An 18,195-nucleotide genomic window follows, 5' to 3' on the forward strand; every position below is an offset into this window, starting at 1 on the left:
TATTTTCAATTGAGATGTATGTTTTCAGTTCATTTAGCAACCATTTGTTTTACTGTTACTTTTATTTGTTTGTCTTCTAACCTCATCTTCCGTGTGGTCACAGTTTGCTATTGCAGCCCTACGGATCAGGTAACACTAATTTTAAACTGAACTTTGTAGTTGTATTTTTTGTGTTTTTGTGGATAAGTGTTACGCTGGATTGTAGTTTTAGTTCTGTTCATTTACTGAGGTATTCTGTGTGTTTTAATTGAATATTTTCCAAAATTATGTAATATGTATGTTAGTTTGCAATTAACATTAATTTACTTGTTATGTTTAAGGGGTTATCTGTATTGTGTGGCAGGTATTTTACATATTTTACAAATTAATGCCCCTGGGAGATCTTTATAGATCTGAACCTGTCATGTGGTCCTGGTATATAAATTCAATTTCTCACTCCTTGATTTATTAAAGAGACTGAATGCTGCTACTATTCCTTGGGTCAGACATGTGTCCAATTGGTTTCGTACCTTGGGTTTGGGAGATTATTGGGAGAATCCTCATAACTTAGAGAAATCCCATAACAATGTCTTGAAATCTGCATACTGGTCTGATGTAAGGAATGATTATATTTGCCGCAAATCTCATGGTCGATTAACTAACCTTTTTATTGACTTCAAGTGGTATTCGCAGTATGAACCTTATTTAGATGTGATACCCAACTTATTGGGTAAAGGTTTATATGCTAGATTTCGTTTTGGGACCTTGCCAAGTAGTTGGAGGTCAACTGTTACTCCCGACGCATGCCCTGCATGCGGAGGTGCCCCAGAAACAGTGGACATTTAATGTTTTTCTGCCCTGCTTATTCTTCTCCCCGGTCAAAATGGATTTGTAAAATTTGTTGTGAAATGGGGCCTAGTCAATGTAGTATAGCATTAAGGGTTTCCAAAAAGTCATAATTCTAATGTGTTAGTTCTTGCAGTTAGCAAGTTTTTAGTGGCAGCATGGCATATACGTAACTGTTTTGTAAATAAGGTTTTATGAAGATTGATTGGGTGGGATTTTAGATGAGTAGTCTGAGATTTTTCTTTTAAACTTATTTATTGCTCATTGGTCTTAATCAAGGATTGCATTGGTTTTATAATGAGTTTGAATGTATTGTGATGCTTTGGTGGTTAATTGACCGAATAAAGCTTGTGTTGATTGATGATACTTAAGTTTGTGTCTGTGACTGCAACTAGGCAGTCTGCCAATCCAACTACCTTTAAATAGTCTATTAAGTGACTTCGGACCTTATTACAACTTTGGCTGTCAGACCACCAATACTGCTGTGGGAAGGCAGCCATCAAGACAGCAGCCTCCCTACCGCCGTATTATGACTTCCCCGCTAGGCTGGCCTGCACTGACAATGCAGTGGCATTGGCCTCAGCTCTCCCAATGCTGCTGCACTGCCGGTGACAGCAGAACACTCAGAATACGCACTGTCTGCCACGGTAGACAGTACGCATTCCGATTGTGCTGATGGGGGGCCGCGCACTGCTGACAACATGATCATGGGCAGTGCAGGGGCCCCACTGTGGCCCAGTTTCTCCCTTTCCGTCAGCCTTTTCATGGCGGTGAGCCCACCATGAAAAGGCTGTCAGAAAAGCATATCGTGATCAGCACGGAGGTCCTGACATCGACACCACGACATACACAGCTGCCAACTAGTCAGAATCCATGATCCTGGTGGTGGAGGTGGTCTCCTGGTGGACCGCGAGTACGGTGGTCTTATGACCACTATACTCATAATTAGGCCCTTAGTTTGTCTTTTTGTGTTTCACTCCATTAGGAGGCTGTGATGCTTTGCTACTTTTGTTACTGGGACGTATGCTATGGCAATTAATTTGCTTATTTCATAGGCAAATTGGCCTTCTGTTCAGTACTTAGGGCCTCATTACGAGTGTGGACGATCGGACCACTGCACTCCGGGTGGTCTGACCACCTAATTACAATCCCGATGGGCAGACCAACTAAGGAACCGCCATCCCCATCAGGACAATGGTTCCCATTGTGGTGACGACAGTCTGATTTGCACTCAGCCAGGGCGGCGCTGAACTCAGTGCCACCTGGGTGATAACAACTCCCCTCAACACCAGCCTTTCCATGGCAGTTTCAGTGGCATGGAAAGAGTGTTGGTGAGGGTGTGCTGGGGGCCACGGGGGGACCCTGCACTGCCCATGCAAATGGCATGGGCAATGCATGGCCCCCCCATACCCAGCACCATCGGAATGCGCACTATCTGCACTGAAGAGACTGCACATTCCGAGGGTGCTGCTTGGCCCCCTGTGTGCTATGAGATAGCACTCGGCTCCTTCAAGGGAGCCGATTGCTATCTCGTAGCAGTGTTCTCACCGGTCTTACCAGTGGGAACGCTCTATTACAATGTTCCCGCTGGTCAGTCCAGCTGGTACATTGTAATGGGGGGGATGCCACCGCCATGGCATTGGCGTCCTCCCTCCGAGTTTAGCAATCCTGCATTGGAACTGCCAAACTCGTAATGAAGCTGTAAATGTGAGTGTTTTTCCAGACTGATCCAGTGGCACACCAGCTGTCTGGGTTTTCTCACCAAGGTTTTCCCAACTGTGTTTTCCCTCCCACCGTTCTTCTCGCCAATAGAAACCCGGTCCACCCCAGGACCTTTATAATGCAGGCTGCAGCATGACCGCACTGTGGGAGTGCAGGCTGTGCGATGAAGGCAGACCATGGGCAAGCCTGTCGGCACCTGTCTGTGCCTAGACAGCACCCAGCTCCAAGACCCCTGGCCTTCTCTCCTTCCCAAAGATACACCATTGCTGAGATCAACACCCTCAATGTCGGACTCCGTAACAAACACTGCCACGTCAGGATCCTTTACCTGCACCCACTGCCATTTCTTCTGCCACAGCACACTTACCAGCCCACTGACCAGCCCCCTCTCGAACATACCACAGTCACCACCTGAACTAAAACACCAACTTGCATGCGCCCTTCTCAACTCATGCTCACTATGCAAGCATTCCACCAAATTATAGGACCTCATTGCCACTCTCACACCTCACATTGTCTTCCTGACCGAGACCTGGCTCAACCCCACATCCGCCCCAGACATTGCCACAGAGATCCCTGGCAGATGGGAAATCAGTCACCAGGACTGCACCAACAAGCCGGAGGGAGGAACAGCCATCATCCACAAAGAGACCATACAGTGCACCACCACCACCGACAACACTACAATCCCTTGGAACATCACAACTTCAAATTCTACATGGACAACAAAACAACCATCAGAGGCACCCTCGCATACTGACCCTCAGGCCCTCGGTCCAGCTTCAGCAACACCATCTCAGACTTCATTGCACCCCTAGCCTTAGACTCCAAGTACTACATCTTCCTCAGCGACGTAAATTTCCACATCGGCAACCCTGAACAACAAAACACTGCACACCTCCTCAACAGGATGAGCAGCCTCAGATTGACCTAAATCGTCCATGACCCTACACACACCACGGGACACACGCTGGACCCCGTTTTCACCTCCAGCAAATGCGTCAAATGCAGCCATGCTACAGAACTCACATGGAACGATCACTCCATTGTCCACTTCATCATATCCAACCACTGCACCTCCACCCTCAAGATTACCAGTGCCCCCCCACTGGGGGTGGAACAAAATCCCAGAGACCAGCTGATCGGATCCCTCAACCCCTCCAGCCCCACTACCACCACCAACAGCATTGTCCCCATCAAGAGCAACATCCAGAGAAAATCCTCCAAAAAGGCCAGCTGGTACACCCAAGAACTCAGAACAGCAAAACGAGACAGCAAACAGCTGGAGAGGAGATGGCGTGCCAGCAAGGAGACCTTCAACAGAGCAGCCTTCAAGACTTCCTTCAACTTGTACCTCCACCTGCTGAGGGCAACAAAGAAGACAACCTTAGCCACACACATCAAAACCAGTGCCAAAAACACCAAGGAACTTTTCAACATCATTAAGGAATTCTCCATCCCGGCTCCTAATGAAACCAACTTTACACCCTCACAGGAGCTATGTGACAAGCTTGCCCACTTCTTCCACAACAAGATCACAACCATATACAGAAACTTTGAACCCCAACTCACACCCACAGACTTCCTCAACAGATCCACCACCACTGTAATTGACACAAACCACATACTGACTACCTGGAACATCCTCTCCACCCAGGACATCACCTCCACCATGAAGCCATCCACTCAGGAGCTCCCACACACCCATGACCGCACTACATCTTTAACCTTGGAAACCAAGGAATCAGCCAGGAACTCACCACCCTGTTCAACACCTCTATCAACACCTCAACATTTCCTGATGCCTGGAAACATGTTGAAGTCAGAGCACTACTCAAAAAACAACCCTCTGCTGATCATAAGGAACCCAAAAACTACCGGACAATCACTCTGCTCCCATTTTCAGTGAAGGTACTGGAAAAGATCATCAACAAGTAACTCATTATATACCTGGAGCAAAACCAACTACTTGATGCCTCCCAATCCGGCCTCCGCAGCAATCACAGCACCAAAACTGCCCTTATTGCAGCCACCGAGGACATTCGAATTCTCCTCTACTGAGGACAAACAGCAGCTTTGATCCTCCTCGGCCCCTCTGCAGCCTTCGAAACCGTATCCCACCACATGCTGATTGAAAGACTTCGCCACATTGGCATCTAAGGTGACGCGCTCAGAAGGATCACCTCCTTCCTCACTGGAAGAACCCAGATAGTCTACCTCCCATCTTTCATCTTCAAACCCAATGAGATGAGCTGCGGTGTGCCAAGGGCTCATCCCTCAGGCCCACGCACTTCAACATATATATGACCCCTGTAGCAAACATTGTCAGATCCCATGGTCTCAACATAATTTCCTATGCAGACAACACGCAACTCATCCTCTCACTCAGCGACAACCCCTCCACCACCAGAACAACCTTCCACAAATGCATGACAAGAGTCGCTGATTGGATGAAGAACAACTTCCAACAGCTGAACACAGACAAGATGGAAGCACTGATCTTTGGCAACAGCTGCAGCACATGGAACTACTCCTGGTGGCCATCACTCCCTCCAACCATGCCAGAAACCTCAGAATCATTATTGATAACAAGTTAACCATGAAATCACAGATCAGAGCCATCTCTTCTGCTTGCTTCCTCACTTTGCGCATGCTACGTAAGATCTTCAAGGGACTACCTCTACTCACAAGATGCACCGTGACACAAGCCCTCATCATCAGCTGACTGGACTACAGCAATGCTCTCTACATAGGAATTTACATGCACCTCCTACAGAGACTTCAGACCATACATAATGCCACAGCCAGACTCATCCTCGTCCTTCCTCTTTGAACCCACATCGCATCCCACCTCAGGCAACTGCACTGGCTCCCTGTACAGAAGAGATGCCAATTCAGGCTGCTGACCAACACACACAACTCTCTACACAACCAAGGACCCACATACATTAACCACCGCCTGAATGTCCACAAACCGTCGAGAAGACTACACTCTGCCTCCCTTTCACATGACCATACTCCCCACATCTACTGAAGCAGAAGTGAAGGATGCTCCTTCTCTCACATTGCAGCAAAAACCTGGAACAGCCTCCACACACACCTCCGAACCATCACCTCACTTCCAGAATTCCGAATGACCAACAAGGCCTGACTGTTCGAATAAGCCTCCGGGACCTGCAAGCGCCTGGATACACTATCAGGTGATTAGCCGTGCTTTATAAATCCTGATTGATTGATTTATTGAAATTGTCTACACATTGTCTGGTCAAAACAATTGTAAATTTCCTGTATAGCCGTATGTAGGTACATTTTTAAAATGGAACTAAGCATTACTTGTTCAAAGTCAATGATTACGTTATGGGGATAGTAGTTTTTAGTTTGGGATTTTATTTGAGTTAGTAGTTCTTGGTATGTTGCACTTTGTTTATTAGGCAAAAGTACATACAGCAAAGGGATATTTGTCTTGTGGTATTCACTGTGGGGTGTGTATATTTGTGTGAATGGTGGAAGGGATGATTTAAACATGTTGTTCATCATCCTTACGTTGCTTTGTCTCAATATTACAGATTGTTTTCTGTAGCATATTATTCTTCTGTCATTGTTAGCATTACCATATATAAAGAATGATTTCTCACTAGGTGTTGTAGTTAAATTATAGGGGATATTGATGTGCTTGCATTTTTTTAGGGACAGCAGGGGTTTCAGTAGTTGCTTTCCTGGTTTTGGCTATGAGTCTTTTCAACTTTGGGATACTTGAGAGCTTGGAACCTTTGATATGTTATAGTTATCCCTGTAGGTTCTTGTGAATTAATGTTAGCTTTTCTAAGATCTTGTACATATTTCTAACTTTGATTTCTGTGACATTTGGTGGGAGATTATGCTCTTTAATTATGTGTACAGTGTTGATTCTAGTTTTACCCCTCCATAATATGCAATCCTAAAATACTTTGTACATTTTCAATGATTAATCTTCATGCTTGTGCTCTTGTGAGTGTAAGTATATCCGAAGACAGTCAATAACAGTTTACCTCTTTGATATTTGATGGAAGTGGCTCTTTCTGAGAGGGTTTTACAATTGTACATTCATTTTATTGTTTTAATTACTCTGAAGTAGCAATAAGATTTAACCATGCATTATGGGGGTCATTCTGACCCTGGCGGTTGACTACCGCCAGGGCCGGGGACCACGGATGCACCGCCAACAGGCTGGCGGTGCATCCATGGGCATTCTGACCGGGGCGGTACAGCCGCGGTCAGAAACGGGAAACCGCTGGTTTCCCGCTGCCCTAGGGAATCCTCCATGGCGGCGCTGCAGGCAGCGCCGCCATGGGGATTCCGACCCCCTTACCGTCAGCCTGGTTCTGGCGGTTTTGCCAAGGATGGCCTTGGAGAGGGTTGAGATCCTTGTCAGGGGGGGCAAACAGGGGGACGGCCCAAAGTCACGAAGGTTTCTTTGAGACACAGGATGAAATCATAAGGGGGATGGGATTTGGAGGTTCAGGGAGTGGTTGACGTGTAGAAGTGAACGTTTTGGGAGCGTGCTTGTGGGAGGTATGCTTGTGTTTGGTGGGTGTCTGTTGGGTGGGTGAGAAGGCGTTTATGTGTCTTGGGCTGAGGATGGTGGAGGTGCAGGGGGATGCTGTGGTGGGTGGATGTTTTTCTGTTAGGGTAGTGACAGCAGGTATGGTGGATGTGCCGCATGTACGTGTGTGTGGTTGTGGTGTCTATAGGTGTGGTGACGGGGATGGATGTCTGTGGGTCTGTGGGTAGAATGGGTGTGGTGGCTTTATTAGTGACTGTTGTTGTGGTGTCAGTAGGTAAGTCAGATGTCATGTGTGTGATGCTGGGGGTGGAGGGGTGTTAGGGTAAGTCGTGACTGTTGCTGTGTCTGTGGGTGGACGTTGTTTGTGCGCGTGCCAGTGTGTCTTGTGGTGGTTGTGTTTGTGTGAGCTACCCTTGTCTGTTGAGTTGGATGCACGCAAGTGTGTCTGAGTGCTTTGGATAGGTTGGGGAAGTGGGGTTTTGGACTGGGAAGAGGAAGGTGGAGGGGGACAAAAGACATAGGGTGACTGACTGCTGTTGGTGTGGAGGCCAGAGCCTGAAATATCTATGTAGGCCAACCATTGCATCATGAATGCCCTCCAGTCAATGTGTTTCCTCATTGCAGGCAAGTGTGCCTGTGCCACAACACTGAAACAGGTTTGTAAATATTTCACCAGATGCTTGCTCATTGTTATGGAAAGGGCCTGAACTCAGGCTCTGTTCTACAGCCCTCTGTCTGTGCCATGGCGTATATTAAGTTGGCAGGCCTGGTTTTGGTATGTAATAAGGGTCAAACTGGAGACAATATCCCATACTCTGTTAGCCTAATCTACAGGACAAGGTCTTACAAGCCCTTTCTGGTGTGGGGTGGGGCACGGTAGTAATAGGATGTCTGTCTTCACTCCATATGACTAGGATGTTCTTGGCTATGACTGTGCAGACATATTTAACACCTTATGTGCAATACAGTACAATAAAATGTTTGCTGTGACGAGACACTTGTGACATTGTGTTGCTAGTTAGCTACAGCATGACACTACCTAAGACATCTCCCTCTATCCATTGCCTTTTTATTTCTTAGTCATGTATATTATATGTGATTAGCATTCAACATTCCAGACAGTTAAAAAAGAGAGGTAGTAGGCAGTGTTTTAGTGATGGGTGTGTTTATTTACATTGCAACAGAACTCAATAGTGATAATGGAAAAAAATTGCTAAGATGAAGGGATGCAATTAATAGAGTAGAGGCCACAACTTTTGAGGTCCAGCATCCAGTGTCTTGGTACCATGGAAAATTGAAGTGATTAAGGAACAGTCAACAGAGTGAGTCTGTGGCACACAAAGGAGTGACATCAAGAAGTGGTCACTTGCTGGCAGTGGTTGGTGTCTTGCCATCTGCACTTCCTGGATGCCTCGCTGGACATCCCTGCTTGTAGGGGGGGTCAGAAACTACAGAGGCAGGGGTGCCTGTGAATCGGGTGGTTCGCCTGGCAGGGCCTCCCTTTCGGTGGCTGGCACCGATGAAGGGCCTGGCCTGATGTGGATGCGCCAAAGGACGGCGTGGAATGTTGTTGCCTATCCCTGCTCAGAGTACTGTTTATATCCCTCAGCACCCCTGTTAGGGAGGCCCTGTTGGGACTGTGGGCCTCCCAGTGTTCCCATGTCTCACAATGGAAATTCCTCTGCAGCTCCTTGATTTCCCTGAGTTTGGTCAGTACCTGGCCCATCATACCTTGGGACTGTTGGTAGGCTCCCAAGACCTGGCTGATTGTATCTTGGGTAGCCTCTTGCCGCTGTACCACATTATCTCTCCCACACACCCTACCTCCACGTACCTGTGCCATTTGTGCAGCCTGCCCTATACACTGGTTCTAGGGCCATCATTGTCAGGTTTGGTAGGTTGTGACTCAGGAACCTGGACCGGGGGGGCACAAGATGTTGGTGAATGCTGTAGGGACGCAGGTCTGGGGGAGACTGGCTGCCTGCGATGTAAAGGCCACAGGGCTTGGAGGAGTTGATGTGGTCAGGCTGAGGCAGAGCGGTGTCCTCCGGCCAGGTTGCCCGGATGGTCTAGAACCGTCCTCAATGTCCAGCAGTCCAGGAGTATTCTTCTCACTGAGGGCTTCATCCATGGGGGTAGTGGCAGTCTCCTCTGTGGTGCTGGTAGTAGCAGTAGCAGTTGCAGTGGCAGCACAACCTCTTGATGTGTTAGTGGTTGTACTGTGACATCTACCTCCAATAATTGACTGCGACTTTGGGCTAGGGCCATGTTCACATTGTATTTTAGCTATATTTTAGATATATTGGGTTGTCATTACAACCCTGGCGGTCGGTGTTAAATCGGCGGTAAGACCGCCAACAGGCCGGCTGTAAAAAATTAGCAATTACGGCCCTGGCGGAAACCGCCAACAAAGACAGCCACTATAACACTCCGACCGCCACAGTGGTACAAACAAACCGCACGGCAGTCACCGCCAACAGACAGGCGGGAGACAATGTACCCCCCACACTATTATGACAGGCCAATCCGCCACCTTTTCCGTGGCGGATTCACCGCGGATAAAAACACGTGGAAACAGGAATCCTGAAGGAAGAACGCTCACCTCTACACACCCCACGAGGAACGAGGATGCCATGGATCCGGAACTCCAAATTCTACCTGCAATAGTCTTCCTGCTCCTCTACCAGGAGCACGAACGCCGCGGCGAAGACCACGGTGAGTATTGCACCTACAACACAGGTGAGGAGGGAGGGAAAAAACAGGGACATGCAGCACGCAACACCCCCACCCTCACCCACCACAACACACACACTAATGCATATCAATACATCACAGTTACACCCTCCCAAACCCCCCGGAAGAATGTAAAGACAATAGAAAATGAGTGTAACCATTGTAATATATTAAAAGCAAGTAGGCAGAAACATATATATACACCATGTACAAAATATATACCAAGCATAGTAGTCCAGGTAGTGTTCTAATAAAGTCCGTGGAACACTGGGACCACACGGTATGGGCGAGGCCCACACAAGATCCCCGACCATGATGGAGAGAACACTGTAGGGGCATCAGAGAGCAACTAAACAGGCACCTCAGGGGGAGGGAAAGGGGGGCACCTCAGCCGCTTGAGTGCACAATGCCAAATCCACGAGGGGGCCACATGCCCACTGTTCAATCCTGGGGAGTGCAAAGCCACAGTCTCACAAGTCTCTACAGTAGGTGGGTTGCCCACTGTTCAATCCTGGGGAGTGCAAAGCCACGGTCTCACAAGTCTCTACAGTGGGTGGGTTGCCCACTGTTCAATCCTGGGGAGTGCAAAGCCACGGTCTCACAAGTCTCTACAGTGGGTGGGTTGCCCACTGTTCAATCCTGGGGAGTGCAAAGCCGCAGTCTCACAAGTCTCTACAGTGGGTGGGTTGCCCACTGTTAAATCCTGGGGAGTGCAAAGCAACAGTCTCACAAGTCTCTACAGTGGGTGGTTTGCCCACTGTTCAATCCTGGGGAGTGCAAAGCCACAGTCTCTCAAGTGGATGACAGTCTCCACTGGTTCTGGAGGGGGCTTTGTGCCCAGAGTGCTTCATCCTGCCAAGGACTGAGGTAGTAGATGTCAGTCTTCACTGGTTCTGGAGGGGGCTTTGTGCCCAGAGTGCTTCATCCTGCCAAGGACAGAGGTAGTGGATGTGATACTCCACTGGTTCTGGAGGGGGCTTTGTACCCAGAGTGCTTCATCCTGCCAAGGACTGAGGTACTGGATGTGATACTCCACTGGTTCTGGAGGGGGCCTTGTGCCCAGAGTGCTTCATCCTGCCAAGGACTGAGGTAGTGGATGTCAGTCTCAACTGGTTCTTAAGGGGGCATGGTGCCCAAAGTGCATCATTCACCCCGTGACGGACTCAGTTGCGTCAGTGCCCTTGCCGCTCATGCACCAGCGGTGCTTGAGATGGCAGTGCCCTATGCAGCGGTGCTTGAGACGGCGGTGCCCTGTTCAGCGGTGCTTGAGATGGCGGTGCCCTGTTCAGTGGTGCTTGAGACGGCGGTGCCCTGTTCAGCGGTGCTTGAGACGGCAGTGCCCTGTGCAGCGGTGCTTGAGACGGCGGTGCCCTGTTCAATCAATCAATCAATCAAGGTAGTTATACAGCGTGCTACTCACCCGTGAGGGTCTCAAGGCGCTGGGGGGGGGGTCATTGCTGCTCGAAGAGCCAGGTCTTGAGATGCCTCCGGAAGGTGAGGTGGTCCTGGGTGGTCCTGAGGTGGGCTGGGAGGGAGTTCCATGTCTTGGCTGCCAGGTAGGAAAAGGATTTCCCCCCGGTGTTGGTTCGGCGGATGCGAGGGACGGCGGCGAGAGCGTGGCCGGTGGAGCGAAGATGACGGGTGAGTGTGTAGAATGTGAGGCGACGGTTGAGGTATTCGGGGCCCTTGTTGTGGAGGGCTTTGTGTGCGTGGGTGAGGAGCCTGAAGGTGATCCTTTTGTTGACGGGTAGCCAGTGCAGGTGTCTCAGGTGGGCGGAGATGTGGCTGTGACAGGGTACGTTGAGGATGAGGCGTGCAGAGGCGTTTTGTATGCACTGAAGACATTTCTGAAGTTTTGCGGTGGTTCCTGCGTATAGGGTGTTTCCGTAGTCCAGGCGGCTTGTGACGAGGGTGTGGGTCACAGTTTTTCTGGTGTCGGCGGGGATCCAGCAGAAGATCTTTCGGAGCATGCGAAGTGTGTGGAAGCAAGAAGACGAGACGGCGTTGACTTGCTTGGTCATAGTAAGAAGGGGGTCCAGGATGAATCCGAGGTTGCGTGCGTGGTCTGAGGGGGTCGGTGCGGTGCCCAGTGCCGTGGGCCACCAGGAGTCGTCCCAGGCGGACGGGGAGTTTCCGAGGAGGAGGACTTCCGTCTTGTCTGAGTTCAGCTTCAGGCGGCTGAGTTTCATCCATTCTGCGACGTCCTTCATTCCATCCTGCAGGTTGGTTTTGGCGGTGGCTGGGTCTTTGGTGAGGGAGAGTTTCAGCTGGGTGTCGTCGGCGTAGGAGATGATGTTGATGTTGTGTTTGCGTGCGATGTCGGCGAGGGGGCTCATGTAGACATTGAAGAGAGTAGGGCTGAGCGAGGAGCCTTGAGGGACGCCGCAGATGATCTCGGTGGGTTCCAAGTGGAAAGGCGGGAGGTAGACTCTTTGGGAACGGTCTGAGAGAAAAGAGATGATCCAGTCCAGGGCCTGTCCTTGGATACTGGTGGAGCGGAGGCGGGTTATAAGGGTGCGGTGCCAGACGGTGTCGAAGGCAGCCAAGAGGTCGAGGAGGATGAGGGCGGTTGTTTCTCCATTGTCCAGTAGGGTTCGGATGTCGTCTGTGACTGCGATGAGGGTGGTTTCCGTGCTGTGGTTGGCCCGAAATCCGGACTGGGAGGGGTCGAGCAGGTTGTTGTCTTCGAGGAAGTTGGTCAGGTTCTTGTTGACGGCCTTCTCGATGACTTTGGCCGGGAAGGGAGGAGCGAGATGGGGCGGAAGTTCTTCAAGTCGTTGGGGTCCGCCGTAGGTTTCTTCAGGAGATGGGTGACTTCGGCATGTTTCCAGCTCTCGGGGAAGGTGGCAGATGCAAACGAGCTGTTGATGATGGTCTGGAGATAGGGGGCGATGCTGGCGTCGGCTTTGTTGAAGATGTGATGTGGGCAGGGGTCCGAGGGGGCACCGGAGTGTGGACAGTCAAGACGAGGAAGCAGAGGAAGAAGACATGAACAACAGGGACTCAGTGATCCAGCAATATTTCCAGTGAGACACAGGTAAGAGTACAGACCTGCCTACTACATGTACTTTAACTCTTCTACCTCTCTACTGTCTGTCCTTTTCACCCAGTGTGTTGGCACTGAGTTGTCACTTTCCCTTACGATTTCACAGATGTGTGTCCCACTGTGTGACATCTGCTTAGATTCCTCATGGACTAGAGCTGTGTGACATAGGTATGTTGACATTACAATTGTAAGAGCATTTTGTCACTGTAATTGCTAATACACTATTTCAAAATCACAGACAGACTCCAGGTTGTTTGGTGCTTTAAGTGTGTTTATTTAAGTGCTCTATATTGGAGAGGGTAGTAAAATGGTGAGGGGCGATGGCGGAGGAATGTCCATGGCAGAGTCCAATCTATTAGTCTCACAGGTGCATTGCCCATATGGGCATAGGAAGTGGAGCTGTGGCAGTTTAATTATGGACAGGGTGACAAAGTGGGACAGTAGGATGACAATCAGGGTGGTCTCATTCCTTGGCGAGGGTCTTGGCATCGTGCTCTGTCTATGTCCTGGATCTCAGGGACCGTTTGCGAGGTGGTTTTCCTTCTGCAGGGAGTGGGGTGCTGGTGTGGTGGTCCTGTGGCGGGGCGTCCTGTCCACTAGCGCCGGCGGAGGTGGTGGGCAGTTCATCGTCCATGCTAGTGTAAGGGGCTCCTTGTAGTGCCACAGTGTCCCGCCCTGGTGTTCACGAATTCCTTTTAGCACCCCTACGATGGTGCCCAGGGTGGAGCTGATGGTTCTGAGTTCCTCCCTGAAGCCCATATTCTGTTCCTCCTGCAGGCACTGGGTCTCCTGAAACTTGGCCAATACCGTTGCCATCGTCTCCTGGGAGTGGTGGTAGGCTCCCATGATGGAGGAGAGGGCCTTGTGGAGAGTGGGTTCCCTTGGCCTGTCCGCCCCCTGTCGCACAGAAGCCCTCCCAGTTCCCCTGTGTTCCTGGGCCTCCGTCCCCTGGACCGTGTGCCCACTGCCACTGCCCCCAGGTCCCTGTTGTTGGGGTGGTGGGTTAGCCTGGGTTCCCTGTAGTGGTGGACACACTGCTGCTGATTGACGTGTCCTGGGGACGGAGGTATGGGCCCGCTGGGTGGGTGCTGTGCTGGTGTTTCCAGAGGGGGGAAGGTCTGTAGTGGCCTGTGACTGTGTCAGGGGAACCGACTGTCCCGAGGTCCCCGATGGGCCTGGCTGGTCATCTAGATCCAGTTGGACAGAGGTGCTGTCATCACTGTGGGCCTCTTCTGTTGGTGGTGTGGACATGTGTGGACCCTCCTGTCCAGTGACGTTGAGTAGGGGTCCTGCAGGGGTATAAAATGATGGTTATTACATCTGTGTGTGGCATGGTGTGCAATGGGTGGGTGACCGTGTACCCCAGTGCTTGCATTCCTGTGTGGGACCTTGTGTGATGATGGTTTAGGGGGTTGTATGGGTTTGTGCAGTGGGCATTCTTTGGAGATGGGTGTCCATGCTTTGTTGTTGCATGCAGGGCTTGGTGTTAGGATGTGTGGTTTGTGATATTGGGACATTTGTGAGGAGTTAGGGTGATGGGGTGGGGGTGAGGGTGGGGGTATGTACTGGCATGCAGGTAGGGTGAGGGATGTTAAGATTCGGCTTACCAGAGTCCATTCCTACCTACTCCTGCGAGGCCCTCAGGATGCAGAATCACCAAGACCTGCACCTCCCATGTTGTTAGTTGTGGGGGAGGAGGTGGGGGTCTGCCACCAGTCCACTGAACCGCCAGGTGGTGTCTTGAGACCACGGAACGCACCTTCCCCCGTAGGTCGTTCCACCTCTTCCTGATGTCCTCCCGATTTCTTGGGTGCTGCCCCACTGCGTTGACCCTGTCCACTATTCTTCGCCATAGCTCCAACTTCCTAGCAATGGAGGTGTGCTGCACCTGTGATCCGAATAGCTGTGGCTCTACCCGGACGATTTCCTCCACCATGACCCTGAGCTCCTCCTCCGAGAACCTTGGGTGTCTTTGCCGTGCCATGGGGTGGTTGAGGTGATGTGTGTGGTGGAGTGTGTGGTGATAAGTGTGCTGATATGTAGTGGTGTGTTGTGTGAGGTGCGTGGAAGTTCTGTGGGTGATGGTGTTGTGTGCCTGTGGATGCTGTTGTTCTTGCTGGTGCTGTCTCTCTCTGGCCTTCTTTCGGAGTTTTTGGTAGTAGGGGTTTGTGGGTGATGTGGGTGTGTGTTTTATATTGTACTGGGTGTGTGGGAGTGGTGTGTGTATGTGTATCAGGTGTGTATTTCGAATTGTCCAATGTGGCTGTGTTTTGGAGATGTGTGTGTATTACGAGCGCGCCGGTGTGTACCGCCAATGGAATACCGTGGTTGAAAGACTGCCACGTGGATTCGTGGGTCGTGATAGTGTGGGCGTATTTCTGTTGGCGTGACGGTGGAGGTTTTGTTATCACCAGTTTATCACTGACCTTTGGTGTGACGACTTGTGTGGGTGTGTGAATTTTGGCGGATTCTGAACTGTGGGTCATAATAGCTGTGGCGGAATTCCGCGGCGGTGTGTTGGCGGTCTTCTGCACGGCGGTAAGTGGCTTTTACTGCCAATGTTGTAATGAGGGCTATTATTTTAGCAAACTAGGCCTGCCATTGTGCACTTTAGCCCATTTACATTGTTTTCAGCATTGCTTTATTTTTTTAGCAATAGCCACATTTGCGGAGTGTTTATTTTCTCTATCTAATTGTTCTTTTGTCTAGGAAAGCATTGCATTCTCAGCAGGACATTAATTTCACGTTGTACTTTCCTAAAGGCTGCAATCAGATAGGGTTCAACAAAAGTGGTTCGCTGTGTCTCTAACATTCACAGAAACATACACATCCCTACGTGGGGACCCTTTCTTAGAATGTCAACTGTTTTACCTTAAAAACACTCCTTTGTCCCATACACGTTAGAGGGAGATTCCAGCCAGATGACCACGGCTGCATGCTGATTGCTGATTGCCTTTGCTACAGTCGCTTGCATAGACTATCGAATCCCTGGCCTATATGGGGACGGTGTCTTTCTAGGCTACAGGCTTCCTTGTTCAGGTATGGGGATGATGTCTTCCCAGTGGGGAAACCTGAAGGGCGGATTATGCTTTTAATGCTGTGCTCTAACATAGTTTACGTAGAAAAGATATATATCACTCCTCGTGACAGTATGGTGGGACTGTTTTTGTGTTTCACTCTCCTTGTCACAATCTTGTCATATTGTGTTTTATCATCCTAGTTATTGCAATACATGCCATTTTATCTAAGATGCAGTTATTTCAATAAACCCTTATTGAACTATTTTCTGCCTCTGTCTTTGCCTGTGTGAGACTAATGTAACTGAGAGAAAGGGATGAGAGCTGAACAGCCACAATTCCCCTGACGAGTCTTTCTTGTCATGCACCCGGATGGCTCCATCATCCCTGCTCTTGGGCAGAGATGAGGGTCTGCTAGTTAGCCGGAATTCCTGGATTAGGCCGACAGGTGTCACACGGTGTGGAATTGTACTTAGTACCCCACAATCTATGTGATTCCGCCACCCAAATCAAGTAGCCTCATTAGGATAATGAGAACCCACGTGACAACACTACATTTGCCCCCTGACCTTGGCATTTCTTTCAGTGCCTGCCCTACTCCGACACACTCAGGTGAGTAGAGTTCACTAGGGAATTGCAGAACATGGTTATCTTAGGTGTGGTACACAGTTCCGGTCTTACTAATGGTAGTTCAGTGTCTGCTGGGTATTGTGGTGCAGTCATTTCCCTGTGCTACACCCAGTATACTGAGACCTTGTTCCCCCAGGTGGGTCTAGTCCCCATGTGAGGTGGCAGACAAAGGTCTTTGGACAAATGGTGAATGGGCTAGTGTGTGGGTTGACAAAGGGTGGTCAGTGAGCATGCATGACAATACATTTGTGTGCCCTTTTTATTATTGTGACTTACCTGACTCCACTCCCCCAGGTACTCCTGTCAAGCCCTCAGGAAACAGGATGGCCAAGACCTTCTCTTCTCATGATATGAGCTGTAGGGAAGAAGGGGGATCACCACCAGTCTTCAGGACTGCAAGCTGGTGCCTGGATGCTATGGAATGGACTGTCCCCCGGAGGTTGTCCTACAAATTCCTGATGTCGTCCTTTGTGCGCGAGGAGCTACCTAAATAATTCACTCCTATCCTTTGCCACATTTCCATTTTCTTAGTGATAGTATTTTGTCGGACTTGAGCTCCAAATATTTGTGTCTCTACTCTGATGATTTCATCCACCATGACTCTTAACTCGTCATCTGTGAAACAGGGATTCTTCTGGGGTGACATGGTGGTGATGGAAAAAAACATGTGGGTGGTGGGTGCTAAACAGGTGACAGGGAGTATGTACAGTGGAGATGTGCAAATGTGTGTGATGTGGGTGTTTTGAGGCTGTGGGATGTGTGCTTAGTGAGAGATGGAGGGATACCTATTTAAGTGGAAAGTTTGTATTGGTGAGTGCTCTGGATGCTGTCTTTTGCGTGGGAGTTGCAAAGGATTGTGGTGTGTGAAGGGGTGTGTTTTAGAATTTGCTTTGCAGGTGTGTTGAGTGTGGTAATGTGTGTCAGCTGTCAATGCATCCAATGTGGTGTTGTGTATTACTGTGGTGGCCTGCCGACCGTCATGGTTCGAACCGTATTGGAAGGCTGCCATGGCAAAACTGCCATTGCAATTTTTGACTTGTAATAGGTTCGGTAGTTGGTTGAGGAGTAGGCAGTGCCGGTGGTCGGAACCACCAATTTCCCATCCTCCAGAGCCCTGCCAGGGTCGGATTTTGGCTAGCTAATGGCTAGCTAATGGCAGGCCTACCTGTGTAGCTCTTAATACGGCAGTCTGTAAGACCACCAACATGGCAGCCTTTTGTTGTCCACCACTATGGGGTTCCTGTGGTCTAACTGCTAAACTCATAATTAGGCCCTTAGTGTTTATATTTTAATGCTATATCTGCAATAATGTTTTAAATTATGTGGGTATATTGTTATTCTTTGTTTCTTTAGGTAATGTTAATTTAGTTAACAGAACTTTGATACATTTTATTTAGCATTTCGTAATACTTAATTTAGTGTTTATATGTTGAATAAATATTTTTAAATATTTTAATATTTTATTTATTAGCTGAGGGGATTTTCAACTAGTAGTCAAGTTGATTTGATTAATATTGATTTTTAATTTATTGTCAACGATATTGTGTTTGTCGATAATTTTATGTTTTATATATGTGTAGTGATGAATATATTTAACCAGTTTAGTCATGATAGCCAATGCTGTAGAGGGTTAAAAAGGAACCTCTGGTGCTTGCAACAGAGGCTTCGTTTTTCAAGGC

General features: G+C 49.3%; 1 long non-coding RNA gene across 7 annotated transcripts in view; it reads left to right on the forward strand.

Moving 5' to 3' along the window:
- Positions 1 to 18,195, forward strand: part of LOC138295673 (uncharacterized) — a 391,570-nt gene that overhangs the window by 290,756 nt on the left and 82,619 nt on the right. The window contains exon 5 of one of the 7 annotated variants that reach the window (XR_011203658.1): positions 104 to 129. The exons of the other annotated variants lie outside the window; for them this stretch is intronic. This is a non-coding gene — a long non-coding RNA (uncharacterized lncRNA). The remainder of the gene's footprint in view (positions 1 to 103; positions 130 to 18,195) is intronic. 7 annotated transcript variants of the gene reach the window in all.

The sequence above is a fragment of the Pleurodeles waltl genome, chromosome 5 (assembly GCF_031143425.1).
Source record: "Pleurodeles waltl isolate 20211129_DDA chromosome 5, aPleWal1.hap1.20221129, whole genome shotgun sequence".
In the NCBI taxonomy this organism is placed as follows: domain Eukaryota; kingdom Metazoa; phylum Chordata; class Amphibia; order Caudata; family Salamandridae; genus Pleurodeles; species Pleurodeles waltl.